Source organism: Nannospalax galili, unplaced genomic scaffold (assembly GCF_000622305.1).
Source record: "Nannospalax galili isolate Female #2095 unplaced genomic scaffold, S.galili_v1.0 scaffold415, whole genome shotgun sequence".
Lineage (NCBI taxonomy): Eukaryota > Metazoa > Chordata > Mammalia > Rodentia > Spalacidae > Nannospalax > Nannospalax galili.
This window is the reverse complement of record NW_008337494.1, coordinates 1,517,387-1,531,614: the sequence shown is the minus strand read 5'-3', so window position 1 is coordinate 1,531,614 and position 14,228 is coordinate 1,517,387. Positions and strand designations below refer to the sequence as shown.

The following is a 14,228-nucleotide window of genomic DNA, read 5'->3' as shown; positions in this document are numbered from 1 at the left end:
TGTCTCTGTCTCTTCAGTACTGAAATTACAGGAATGCTGCCACACCCGTTTTTTCTTTTTCAAAATGTGGTCTCCAGGATTCAAACTCAGTCCTTTGCTTGTGCAGCAAGTGCTTGGCCAACTGAGCCATCTCCTCAGACCCGAGCATGATTTATTTTAAGATTAAAAAAAAAATTGTTTGTGGTGTGTGTGTGTGTGTGTGTGTGTGTGTGTGTGTGTACGTGTGTGTACATGGATGGAGGTGCCTGCAGAGGCATAGGAACCCCTGGAGCTGGAGTTACAGGCCTGATGTGAGCCTGATGTGGGTGCTGGGAACCAAACTCAGATCCTCTGCAAGAACAGTACCTGCCATTAACCACTGAGTCATCTCTCCAGCCCCCAACACGATTTCATATCTTTACATGGACAGTCGCTTACTCTTACCTTCCTTTCACTAGTAAGTCTTGGGCAATGATAATCATGACTCCAGAAGTCCCAGACCCTTGCTGTGACACTCAACTCTTAGTCTGTAGTGCTTCCATTTTGGAAAATCTTATCCTTGAAGAGAATTCCAGAGCAGAGCTGGACTAGGCCTTGAGATGCATAGGAGAAGTGGGGATACCAAATACATTTCATGGAGCAGGATGACCGCGGATTACCAAGAGCCAAAGAGATGGTCCAGCGTTCTTGCCAGAGGAGCTGAGCAGACAGGGAGGTGGTATTTGGAATCTAACAATAGGAGCCATCCAACAGATTCCCCGAGGCTACATTAAAATGTGAACAAAGGGCTGGTCCATGCACAGAGAGGGTGTTATTCACAGTCCTAGGATGGGCTGTGGAACAGCCCCAGAGGAAATCCACAGGGGATTTCAACCCAACAACTGGAATTCAGTCACTGTGGCAGAAACAAAGTGATAAGGAACCTGCTACAGTTTGCACCATTTATTATAGTCGTGTGCAAAACATGACCATAGGGTGTTACACAAAGCTCGCATTACAAGATAAGGTCTCCCAGTGCTGTTTCCCGGCCATGTTATTCAGCAGGATGGCTCACATGTTGAAATCTGAAACGCCTTGGGTGAAAATTCCCTCAGCAGGCCATACCAGATGTGGCTTGTGTAGCTCCCCAAGCCCAAAAACATGAGTTAATCCTTGAAGGAAATTATTTTGAACTTGCATCAAACTCAGCAGCTTTGATCCAACAGGCCATAGCAATTAAAAACAAGGCTATCAGAAGAGCTGTGGGTGGCAGTCCAGTCCTGTCTGAACAAGGACCAGGCCACTGGCTACAGGCTGCATTCCAGAATGGCTCCAGATGCAGAGGACCTCACTTGATGTAATGTTGTGAAAATACTGCACTTTAAGCACATGCACTTGTAAACAAAACTTTCTCAGCTTCTAAAGACCCTGCAGACCCATCAGTCTCTCCAAGAAGCTTCTCCCGAGTGCCCCTCACTGGCCTCTTCTACCTAGAACTTTATGCTCTCGTCATGACTAACAAGCAGCCTGCTACTTGACTGTTCTCCAGGTACAGTTTTCTTTCTCCAGTTATATGGTAAATTTCTAAAGGCCCTAAGCCAAGTATATTTTATATTTCTTTGTATCTCTGAATGCCTAGCCCTCTGAGAAGCACATTAACAGAAAAGCACCATGTTCTGTTTTTTATATCCCTAAAATCCAGTGCAGTCCCTGGCATGTAGCAGACATTCAGTCATCAAATAGATGTTTATTAAATGGAGTTGTTGGTTGACAGCTAAATTGGAACTGTCATGTGTATTAGTTACTCTTCTCACTGTGAGAATACCTTATAGAAACAGATTAAGGGAGGGAGGATTTATTTTGGATTGTGTTTTCAGGAGGTATCTGTCAGGGAGGAAGCTTATGCCCCTGCCTTGGTGAATCAGGAAGTAGAGAGCTCAGACTGGAGCTAACAGTGGCTACTCCCTTCAAAGCCCACCCCCAGTAACTCACTTCTGCTAGCTAGGTTCCATGTCTGAAAGGTTCTACCACATCTCCCATAACAGAGGCACAAGATAGAGACCAAGTGCTCAAGGGCTTGAACTTATGGGAACATGTTCACATTTAAGCCAGAACAGCATGAAAAATAATAAAGGGAGGAAGGTAGCAGGCTTTATATTGGTTGCTGTGCTAGATAGCTTTCGTGTCAACTTGACACACCTGGGTTGAAGGAGCCTTAATTGGGGATTTTCCTCCATAGGACTGGCCTGTGGCTATGTCTGTGGGCATCTTCTTGATTGTTGAGTGAGGTAGGAGGACCCAGCCCACCCTGGGTAGTGCCACACCTGGGCAGGTGGGCCTGTGTTGCATAAGAAAGCAGGCTGAGCAGGGGCCAGGGAACAAGTCAGTAAGCAGTGTCCCTCCATGGCCTGTGCTTCAGCTCCTGCCTTCAAGTTCCTGCCCTGAGTTCCTGCCTTGGGCTCCCAGATGAACTGTGACCTGGGAGATGTAAGACAAATAAAACCCTTTCCTCCCCAAGTTGGCAGTGGTCAGAGTGTTTCATTATAGCAATTGCGAAACAAAGTAGGGCAGAAATTGGTATCAGAGAGTGGGGCATTGCTGTGACAGACCTGACCTTGGTGTTTTTAGGAGGACTGTGGAAGCATTTGGAACTTTGGATTGAAAAAGCGATCGAGTGCTCAGTTTGTTGCTGTGGAGCTTGGAACACTCATGCTGAAAGAGGTGTAGACAATGGAGGCTTGGCTTGTGAAGCTTCAAAGGGAAGCAGAGACTGTCGGCTATTTGTGTGATATTTTGAATTGAGACTCTGTGGATTCTGGTCAGCTGGGGCTGAAGAATCATCTGTGATTAAGAAGAGACCAGAACCTGAAGCAAAACTTTTGCTTTACTGGGACAATTGATGCTGGTTAGCTGGGGCTGAAAAATCAGCATCACTGTGGTGAAATCCTCTAGGAAGCATTTCCTCAGGGTCTGCACACAGAAGCTGTGGTCGAGAGGGGCCCTGAGCTTCCATCTCTAGCTGAAAGCAGGATTTGGTAATGTGTAAAAGTCTCCTACATGGTTCTGGTGTTGAAAGCGTGAAGGGGTCACAGAGAGCAGCTGAGGCTTGTCACTCTGAGAGGCCAGGAAAGGCCATAGGTGAAAGTGCAGCTTCAGTTGCAGTGAAGACCCCAGGATTGAAGGGGTCATGGAGAGAATCTGAGGCTTTGCACCTGGAGAGGCAAGAAGAGGCCATTGGTGAAGGTGTAGCCTCAGTTCCAGTGGAGATCACAGCTTTTTGGAGATGCCAGAACTATGGGACGATGACCAAGGGCAGTGGCAGGTATGGAATGGAGCTGGCCTGGGTCTGCGAGACAAGCTGAGTGTGCTGTGGATGGCAGAGTCAGAGAAGTGGAGCTGCCAGAACCCTTTGGAGCCCAGAAGACCGTGAGTGAATCCCAGATGTCCAGCCTTGAGTTACTTTGGGACTTTGGTTTTGCTTAGGTGTGCCCGATTCTTCCCTTTGAAATAAGACAGTACTTGTTTTGGATTTTACAGGAGCCCCCAGTTAAGAGACTTTTAAAAGGGACTATGGGCTTTTAAGTTTTTGGATTTTTTAAGGACTGTGGGGCTTTTAAGGTTGTACTATCTTATGTCATGATATTAATGTTAACATTATATCTTGGGGATAAGAATTGGAAAGGGTATGGTCTAATAGTGATGTTTGTGTGTCAAGTTGGCAAGGGATAACTTGTGCTGGATAGCTTTAGTGTCAACTTGACACTGGGTTGAAGGAGCCTCAATTGGGGAACTATCTCCATAAGACTGGCCTGTGGCCATGTCTGTGGGGGCATCTTCTTAATTGTTGAGTGATGTGGGAGGGCCCAGCCCACCCTGGGTGGTGCCACCCCTGGGCAGGTGGGCCTGTGTTGCATAAGAAAGCAGGCTGAGCAGGGGCCAGGGAACAAGTCAGTAAGCAGCATTCCTCCAAGGTCTATGCTCCAGCTCCTGCCTCCAGGTTCTTGCCCTGAGTTCCTACCTTGGGCTCCCTGATGAACTGTGACCTGGGAGATGTAAGACAAATAAACCCTTTCCTCTCCAAGTTGGTAGTGGTTAGAGTGTTTTGTCATAGCAATGGAGAAACAAGCTGGAACAGTTGCGTAGCATCTCATTTCCCCATTTTGCTGAAGCTTTTCCTCCCTGGGTTCTATTTTTGTGACCCCAATACTGATAGGTAAATCAAGTCAAATCGGGAGAAAGCACCAGGACACAGACAAAAACTCTGGCAGGATAGAGTTTTTTAGCAGAGGAAAATGCACAGGACAATTCCCTTTCGAGACAGAGGAACCGTCAGTTCACAGGCTGTTGGCTGGGATTTTTATAGGGAGCTTTGGAGAATGTGGAAAGTTGGAAAATATTTTTTTTTTAAAGTTAGGCAGGAGAGAGCGAGCCCAGGGCTTATCAAGAGAGACTAGCCTCTGTCAAACTGCTCCCTTCTGTCCGCTTCCATAAGCCAGGATCTGGGTTACGGGATAAGGGGTCTATACATTGTGAACTTCTCCGGGGAAATAGCTTGTATTGAGACAGTTCCTACATCCATGAGTCTGGGGTGCAGAGGCCTGTTTGTCTTCTGAGATTATCAAAGGGGAAGCAGGTTGTGTCAAAAAGGCTCTTTGCAGGAGGTCTAGAGTCAAAAGGTGTAAAGAGTCTGTTTATCCTTTAAGATCATCAAAGGGGGAGCATGCTATGCTGAAGTGGCTCCTGGCAGTAATCAGATCTCGGGTCAAAAGGTGTAGAGAGTCTGTTTATCTTGTCTTGTGGATGATCAGGGTGCTCATTATCTCAGTTCCTGCATTCTCAGAGAGCCTGCAAAACCGTGAGGCCCTTCTGCATTGGGGTTTGCTGCAGATCTGAACCCTAACAAATACAAACTTCTGAATTGTCTCATGACTCTCTGGATTGGACTCACATTGCTTCGAAGAGGCCTTTCCTGAGACTTTTTGTCTTGGAATTAGAGAAAATGTTTAGTCTCTTTGTATGGTACTAGTAAATTTAGGAGCTTTTGGCCCCTATGTATTTTACCACAAGGAAAAAGCTGATCTCTAGCTAGAGCAAAAATGAAGCTAATGAAGAGTAAGGGAATCAAAGAAGCAAGAGAATAGGAGAGAACTCCGATGATGCGGATTCCCAGTTCCAGCTGTTCTCGAGCTCCAGGCCAATCTTATTCCTGGGATTTCAGGGCCATTGCATTATCCTTTTTACTACCCCCCCCCCACTTCAATGAACTTGAGTTGATCCCTGACACTTGTAACCACACAAGTCCTAATGAACACAAAAACGCCTGCTTCATGGGAGACACTTAATAAAAATGAATGCATGAGTGAAATCTCATTATGCCAAGTTATGGAGTTTTGCAAACAGGAAATTTCCAAAACTTCCCATCCTTATTTGTGGTTTTAATAAGTTACCTCTTTGATATTCCTCCCGGAGCTAGTGTAGTACTGGTTATAGAAGAAGCACGTTTGATGCCTGGATGCTACAGTTTCTGGTAGGTTGATTCTTCATTTTCAATGACTATTTTCTGCATGTGTATTTGTTGGGAAGCTCAGATGCTTGGACTATAATGTCATGTGCACGGTACATGATGGGAAACATCCATAAGCACTTTCCAAAGTGTACAAGGGGTATGAAAAAATGGGCTCTGAGTAGCAGCTTGGACTTAACACGGAGGATTTTCTTCCTAAGTGCTGTGGGAGAGAGCCTTCATTAATTTCATGGTAAAGTTGCTATTAGAGACTGAATGGCACCCACATTGTCTTCCTTCAGATCCAGGCACATGGCTCAATGCATATGAGGGAGCTTATTGGAACGTCAGGAGAGCTTATTTAATGGTGGGCGACCACCTCAGCTTCTCTGGTTACCATATTTACAAAGCTAATCTTTAACAACAAATCCTTTTCCAGACAGGCTGGCTTACTTGTTGCCAACCCAAGTAGTCCATGTTGGGTTTTATCCTTTCACTCATAAAATTCCTGGACCAGAAATCTTTCTTTTGATTTGCTGTCTTCCAGTTATAATGGACCCATCCTCCAAGGCCATTTATTCTCCTTCCTCCAGAATCTGCTGTTCTGTCTAATCATTTTATCATTCATTCTAGGAATAGCAAGCACATACCATCTATGTATCTCCACACCATTCTCCAGTGATAAATTGATATTGGCTCCTCTTTCTCTATATAGATATCAAAAGTTTATAGGTTTTTATTGGATTTTGTTGTGGTTTTTGTTTTCTCTATATATATATCAAAAGTTTATAGGTTTTTATTGGGTTTTGTTGGTTGGTGTGTGTGTGTGTGTGTGTGTGTGTGTGTGTGTGTGTGTGTGTTATTGGAGATTGAACCTACGGCCTTATGTATGCCAGGTAAGTTCTCTACCACTGAGTTGCATCCTAATACCCCTTCTAATACTCTGGTTTCTCTTCAGATTGTATAAATCTTTTGCCTTTTACTAATCCCCCTTCTACCTCCCTTTTTGAAGTGAGATTTTGCTCTGTAACTCAAATGGGCCTTGAACTGGTGACCTGTGTTAGCCTCCCAAGTGCTGGGATTATAGGCACTGATCACTGTGCCTGGCTTGAAATTCTTCTTAGCATAAGAATTTAAATGGAGTTAAACATAATGGTATCTATCATTAATCCCAGCATTCTGGGAGATTGAGGCAAGATCAAGGGCTCAAGGCCAGCCTGGGCTACATAGGAAACTTTGTCAAATAAAAGAAAGGAAGGAAGGAAGAAAGAAAAAGATAGGAAGGAGATAAATGGGAGGGAAGTGAGACAGAGAGGGTAATGGGACAAATATGGTTAACATGCACTGTCTACATATAGAAAATACCATAATGAAACCCATTATTGTGTACAATTAGTATATGCTAATAGAGCTTTTGGGGGGGGTCTTTTAGACATAGGGTCTCCCTGCAGCCCAAGCTGGCCTGGAACTCACTATGTAGACCAGGCCGGCCTTGAACTCACAAAGATCCTCCTGCCTCTGCCTCCAGAGTTCTGGGATTAAAGGCATGTGCCACCACACCCAGCTGCTAATAGAACATTTTAAAAAGAAAGAAAGAAACTTAAATGTTACTGGAGGCAGCCACGGAAGGCTGGAGTAGGCAAGTGACATGAAGCTTGGTGGCTATCTATGATCTATCCTCTGATATTCTTGCTTAAGGTTTATTAGTATACTTACCATCTGACTCTAGTTGGCCTATTAGGTCCATGAGGGCAGGGACCATACTGAATTATCTCAAAACAACAATAATAACGGAAGCAGGAAACATTTACTGAGTTCCTTTATATGCCATCCTTCTGCTAACCATTTTGTGAATATTGTCTAATTAAATCCTTAACATATCTAGTGAAGATATGTTATTCCCTATTTTATACACAGGGAGTCTGAGTCTTAATGATAAACAGGGGCTGCAGAGATGGCTCAGCAGTTAAGAACACTGGTTGTTTTTGCAGAAGACCTGGGTTCAAATCCCAGCACCCACATGGCAGCTAACAACTGTAACTCCAGTCCCAGGGGATCCGACAGCCTCTTCTGACCTCTGCGGGCATTGCATGACACGGGTGCACTTACCTACACGCAGGCAATACATGCATACACATAAAACAAAAATAATAAAATTTTTAAAAAGTTAAAAAATCATAAACAGTTTGTCCAAAAACATAGCTAGAATTTGACAGAAGCAGAACTTGATCCTCCAAATCTTTGCTCTTATTGGATGATGACTTGTTTTGCTCTCCTTTCTATGTGTGCATACTGGGTGCTTACTAAGTATTTGTTGAACAGAGACTTTTAATATAACACATTTTTTATAACAGAGAAATCAAATTGAAAATATTGGAAACAAATTCTCCCCAAAGACTTGGACTGGACTTTAAAGGGGTCTGCTTGACTTTTCCAATATTGTTGGCTGAAGTCAATTTCCTGTTTCACAAATAAACATACTTTATAGATACGGAAACAGTAAAGGTGAACTGTGTGTGTGTGTGTGTGTGTGTGTGTGTGTGCCGCTGAAGGAACCACCTCCCAGGAACCCTTCTTGCCTTTCTGGGACTCACTTTATAGATTTGTACAATGGTTCCTTTGCACATCCCATGTATATTCCTTGGAATACTGGCCCTACAAGAGATTCATATGAAAAGCAATCTGTTGTCAAGTGATATTGGGAAATAGCATTCCCCTTGGGAGGTACATGGTCCATGTTAAGTGCTCTGAAAAAGCCAGCAGAAAATAACCTTCATATTTAATGTTTACTGGATGTTTTTTAACCCAGAATTTCCTAACTCTCTGCTTCACATAATAATAGCCATAACTAATCCCTCTCCTGCTTTTTTTTTTTTTTTAATTAGCTAAGTATTTTCTAAGGACTCTTCCTAACATTCTGTAAGTCAATGAAATAATCATGGAATTTGACTGGAAACTGACCCTCAGAGAATCAAAGGTAGAATCATGATTTTGAAAATATGAAATTTGTTGAAAATGTTAAAAGGATTTTAAGAGACCCAAGTTCAGCCCTTGATAGGTCACGGTTAGTTTCCTGAAATGGAGCATAGGGGGCGCTAGTGGATTGCTGCGATGGCTATCTCTCCTCTGACTTGGCAAGGAAGGGCAAACCCCAAGTTGCAGCAGCCAAGGGACTTGAGCAGTTCCTTTTCCAGCTGAGTGGAAAGCTACTGAGAGCAAACTCTGTTTCTTTTTAAGTTTCTGTTTCTTCTGGAGGGGAAAAAAAGTGGGACAGCATCAGGTTAGGGAACATCTTTTTTCCTTTATCTTTAGAGATAGAAAAATCACATACAGAAAATCTTTTCATCCGTATCATCAGTTTGTGCTCACTTCGGAGCTGCTGCATTTGACCATGGAAGGTCTTGTTCTTTTCTTGATAAATTCTTTTATTTCAAATTTTAAAAGAAAAAAAAAAGAAGAAAAAAACAACAGGACTATGAGTGGTGCACATGACTGCATTGAGGAGGCTAAGGCAAGGGGGTGGAGAGTTCAAGACCTACATGGTGAGATACACACACACACACACACACACACACACACACACACACACACACACACACACACACACACACACACACACACACATTTTATATATATAGATGAAGAATAGATTTTATGGGGCAGGCTAGAAGAGGCTTGGGTGAAAAATGGATATGCCTATCTCCTTCACGTTTTTGTCATGTGATATAAAACAAGGAAGGCAGCACTCCCTACAAATCAAACACAAGTAACTTATAAGTAATTTGTGGGGTCACTTCTTGTTTTTTATTGTGCTGGGGATTAAATCCAGGCCTTGTGTCTGCAAGGCAAGCACTCTATCACTGAGTGATAACTCCCACCCCTTTGGGGTGACTTGTTCGAAAGTGATATTTGTCAGCAACAAAAGATCAGGCAGGTTATTATTTTCTTTACCTCTCTCCTCCACGTGGCCTGTCTTCCCTACCAACTCTGCCCCTACATAGAGCACTCAGTTAAGAAAGAATACGTCACAATGACTTTAAAAATCTTTTCCTCAAAAGAAGTATAAATGGGGATTGAAGAATAGCCCATAGACACCAGGAGAGGATAGACAATGTTTCCACCTATAGATGGATAGTCTATGCATAACTGATCCACAGAAACTGAGTTTGGAGATCTTTAGCATTTACCCAACTTCATCATTCCATGGTTCATACAAGGTAACGAGAGTCCCCAAGTGAACAGGAGGCACCGGCCCTACCCAGTGCTGCAACTTATGACCAGCTGTTCTCACTGTAGTTCCTCCTCACTGTAGCATGATGGACCTAGTCCTCAGCACCTGGGAGATCCCAGGTGCTTATCTTCATAGGCAGCAGGGTACCAGTCAGGGCATCCCACCCTGTTAGCAGTCTACCACCACACAGAGCTTCTTGGTTCTGACAATTCCATCTTTGTCCCAATGAGAACAAGGGAAAAATGCAATATGAGGGTCCATTGGCTGGTGAAACCAAGCCCTGTGGCTGATCTGTGATCTGTTGCTGCTGCTCACCTCTCACAGTAATGCTGGGAAGAGCCTGGAAGTTTCAAACAAGGCAGTTTAAGCTCTTGGAAAGTTACTGGTGCCTTAGAATTCCAGGAAGTGCTGAATCATAGAGTCACAGAATAGCAAAAGCTTCATAAGAAAAAGATGAAATGAATATCTGCCGAACACCTTCCACATAATTGAATATATTTCACTTCAACCTCAGTCGCTCTGTTCTCAGTGATAGATATGCTGTTTTTCTTTTTATAGGACAATACTGAGAATCACAGTGGTTAGGAAACTTGGCCCAAGTCACTGAACTAGTAAACTAGGATTTGAACTCAGGATTGTCAATGAAAAACTCACTGCTAAGAATCACAGTATCCTATCAGGACTTCCTATTCTCACTTCCTGTTTCCTCCTGGAGGAAGCTCAGTACATGTATTCTTCCTGTGAACAATTTCCCCTCCATTCATTCTTCACCTAAGTTTTAAACCCCTTTTGCGGCCTGTCTTTCACAACCATCAGAGCAAGAAAGTTCTTCCTAGCATCAAACTGAATTCCACCCCAGAGCCACTGCTGGCCCTGCCCTCAGGAGACACGGAAAATGGCTGTAACAGTCCCATCAGCAGCAGCTTCCCTGTCCCAGTTCCAAATTGCTTCTGTTAAAAGAATCGCCAATTCAAAACACATGCACTGTCTTTAAGCCTGGCCCCACCCAGATGTTCAACTGGTTTTTGAGCCCCTTTCAGGGTAAGTCTGAATATCACTCGGAATCAGGCCTGGGAATCTAGACTGCAATCAAGATGGATCAAGGCTTGTCTTCCACCACCACTCCTGAGCCAAGCCTTGGTTGGATCTTTTTTTCTAAGCATATTCTAGGACTGACATTTTATGTAAACACATGAAGGGCTCAGTCCCATCTGAGCTCTGTCAGGGAGGAGAAAACTAAATTTCTTATGTGAAGACTTGTACATTTTATCTATGACTATTTACTAAGAGAAAAAGCTAACCTTTTGGAAAAAATGTCCATGGACAGCAGGTAAGGAAATACAGTGCAAGATGGTATAATGATTTGTGTTGAACAAGCGAAACTTTATGGAAAGTATAAGGGAATTTGGAAGTGAAAAACCTGTGTTCAAATATCATCACAGTTTCTTAGCAACTGTGTGATCCTTGGCAAATGGTATGACTTCTCTGCGCTTCAGTTTTCTTTTCCATTAAATGAAAATAATGATATCTAACTCTCTGAGCATGGTGGCATATGCTTGTAATCCCAGCAATCAAGAGGCAGAGGCAGGCAGATCTCTGATTGTTCAAGACCAGCCTGATCTACATAGTGAGTTTCATGCCAACTAAGGCTACATAGTAAGATTCTGTCTCAAAATAATAATAACAATAATAATACCTAATTCATCAGGTTGACAAAAAGTTTCTACAAAGTGTTACGTAAAATTTCTGTTTATTTATTGGTGCTACGGTTTGAAGCCAAGGTCTTGTATATACTCTGTCACTAAGCTATATTTCTAGCCCAGTTTTTAAGGATATTAATTTTTTTGTTTGTTTTTTGAGACAAGGTCTCACTATGTAGCCTTGGTTGGCATGGAACTCACTATGTAGATCAGGCTGGTCTTGAACTCTCAGAGATCTGCCTGCCTCTGCCTCCTGAGCACTGGAATTAATGTGATGTGCCACCATGCCAAGTCTTTTAATGTTATTATTAGCTCTATTGCTATTGCTAAACAGTTTTTTTAAAAAAACCCTCTGACTTTAGAGAATAGCCTTCAATCTTGCTCCTTTGGGGAACATCTTTACATATTAAAAAACTGCTATTAAGAATAGTTCATATTTGTTGAGTACTCACTACATGCCAGCCTTCACATGTGTTAAGTGTTACATTTTAGCTCATGTCTAGCGATCATAGAAAGTAGATGTTGTCTGTAACATCCTCATTTTACAGAAGCAGAGAAGTGAAGCAAATTCACTAAAGCTATGAGCTTATAAGAGCTGAACTTGGGCAGTCTAACTCCACAATCCATGCATCTGAGGCTCTACCAGTTAAGACTCATTTGTCTCTAACAGGACCCAAAACTCCAAGGCTTAAGCTTCATGGAAGCTCATTTCTGTTTTATACAAATTCCGGAGTTGATAGTTCAAGACTGGAGGTTCAACTTCACTCAGGACTCAGGGTTCAAGGCTCCCTCTCTATTCCCATGCTTTTAATATACAGTCATCCCTGACATCCAAAGTAGACGATAGTACTTCCGCCACTACCCCTATAGTCCAAGTAGTAGAGTGGTAGAAGGCATAGGAGAGAAAAAGACAACTGTTTATTATGGAGTGCTGCTAGTGCAGCCCTATGGCATCCATTGAGTTCCCTGTTCACAGTAGCGAGGGGACTGGGAGATATAGACAGTATTCTGGACGGCTTTGTGACGAGTTAAAAATCATAGTCTTTTACTGCTGAAAGAAGGGGAAGAGTAACTAGAGGGCTGGTAGGTGAGTGGAGGAGGTACCCAGCTGGGTGATGAGAACTTACCAAGCCCCTACATAGCACCAAGCTTTTGATTCATCTCCCAACTAAGGAAGGCAAGGCTATGCCCTGAGCCCATCTGTTATAAACTTTGCCAGGCCCCAGAGTACAGCTAAAGTATGTCCAGGTGCCAACGGGAGACCCACTCGGTCATTAAGTTATAATGGAACTAGTATCTCCACAGAATCCAGAAAGAGGAGGTCAGTGATGGAAGGGTCCCACGAGCTCTGAGTGGCCTTTGGCTGGCTTCTCAGAACCTCCAGAGGGAGTATATCAACCTCTAGAGGGGAGCTTCATGGTTTGCAAGATGCTTCTCCATCCACAACTCCCTGGAAACATATGATATCATTGTGGTAAGGGTTGCTCTGTTATGGTTTTGCCAAAAAGGAAACAGGAAGTCATTTACTAGGATGAGGTGATGGGCTAGGATCTGTCTTTTCTGAGAGTACTTGGGCGATTCTTAGGTTTAAAAGACCAAGCTTGGCTGGGGAGATGGCTCGGTGGTCAGGATCTGGGTTTGGTTCCCAGTACCCACATGGTTGCACACAGCCACTTGTGACTCCAGTTCCAGAAGATCTGATAAATAAATAAATCTTTAAAAAGACCAAGCTCAGTGTGAATGATATGGGTGGTGACATCTAAAGCAGATGAATCATGAGACTATATTCTTGATGACTGAGTGATGGCTGCCATTGCCACTGCTGGAACTCTGTACATGGCTCACGGTAGGTGCTCAATAAATACTATGAAAGAACAAATAAAGACAAACAGGTAGCTAACTTTCTCAGATTCTACTTCTAGTGCCACCGGTTCATCTGAGCATGGGCTCACAGTGTTAACATGCTAAGCACATGGTAGAAGATAAGTACATATGACCTCTGTTTTACAATGGCTGACTTGTCCAAGGAATGCTGTTGGGATTCGACCCCTTTATGAATCTTATGATGAATGAATGGGTGAATAAATACTAGAGAAGTATGGGAAGAATGGCCACACAAGGGCACAGGGCACAATATCATTGTGTTAGCAGCATTGGCACGGGTACACTGTAATGGCAGCTCAGCAGGGAAATCCTCATGGTCCTCTGTACTCTCCCAAGGTCCTGTTGTACTAGAACATAAAAATCAGCTCACATACATTTCTTAATAAACAAAAACTCCATTTTACAGATGTAGACACTGAGGTTAAATGACTTGCCCCAGGTTACACAGTTAAGTGTTAAAATTAAGATTTACACACAAGCTTTTAAATCATCTACTCTCTTGTTTCTGTAATAGAGAATAACTTTATTTCATGTTGGTAGAGCTACAGCTCAGAGCGTTCCTGGGAACAGAAAAAGGTCTATCGTGATGTTTGATGAACAGTTAACCTAATCCACAGATGTGAGTTCGTCACTCGACACCAAAGTTATAGAAAAGTTCCACTCTGCTTCAGAGACCATTTGCTCTTATTGAAGTGCCAAACTAGATTGGCTGAGAGGAACGTATATTGACCTCGAATGTTTACTTTCCTAGCGAGAACACATCTGTTTTTGTTAATGGGGAGGAGGGCAATCAGTGAGCTCTCGGGAGCAGGCGTTCCTGACCATGGAATTCTCTCTCAATCTGGGAGGTTTCATCATCCTGCAGGCTGCAGAGCAGGTCGTCCCTTGACACAGTGCCTCATGGAGTATGAGGTGTCTGGGCTCTTCTGTTCCTTCTAAAGAGGCACCGTTT

The 14,228-nt window shown here is 43.3% G+C and overlaps 1 protein-coding gene across 1 annotated transcript in view; it reads left to right on the top strand.

Annotated features, from left to right (window-relative positions):
- The window catches only part of Dram1 (DNA damage regulated autophagy modulator 1), a 69,733-nt gene extending 67,008 nt beyond the window's left edge, over positions 1-2,725 (top strand). The window contains exon 8 of the transcript XR_003849452.1: positions 2,587-2,725. The gene's annotated coding sequence lies outside the window, so the exon portion shown is untranslated. The remainder of the gene's footprint in view (positions 1-2,586) is intronic.
- The last annotated feature ends 11,503 nt before the right edge of the window (positions 2,726-14,228 follow it).